Raw genomic sequence first — 491 nt, 5'->3', positions numbered from 1 at the left:
GCTTAAGAGAAATTGCACAACAAAGCCGAAACCAACCTTTTTACTGATCGACAGGTTGGCGTTGGAGACTGAGCGCATCACTTGCTGTTGGAGGAAGTTGAAGATAATATGTGCCCAGTCCAGCTTGTTGTTGTTCCAAATGGCATGGAGGATTTTGAGGAGGTCTAGACTAACCTCGTCAGTTCCGGACACCTTGCCGAGCACAAACTTCATGATTAGGTCGGCAGCGAGAGCAAACCTCTCCTTTAGGTGGTACTTGCGGAGGGCAGAGGATGCTCTGGGTGGTGCAGTCGCTAGTCGGATTTTCTCCCAGAAAGCTTGCTTGTCTAAGTCGTAATCCGATAGATGCTTGACTGCTTCCTCCGATGACGCGAAATCAAATGCCGCTCTGAGGTCACCTACAGATGTTGTGATGGGAAAATCATTAAAGCGGCTTTCGATTTTACCCTTCGTGACCTTGGCATTTGCGAACCATTCTGTGAAGTCGAGGG

Source organism: Ipomoea triloba, chromosome 1 (genome assembly GCF_003576645.1).
Source record: "Ipomoea triloba cultivar NCNSP0323 chromosome 1, ASM357664v1".
Taxonomy (NCBI): domain Eukaryota; kingdom Viridiplantae; phylum Streptophyta; class Magnoliopsida; order Solanales; family Convolvulaceae; genus Ipomoea; species Ipomoea triloba.
Note: the sequence above shows the minus strand (reverse complement) of the source record.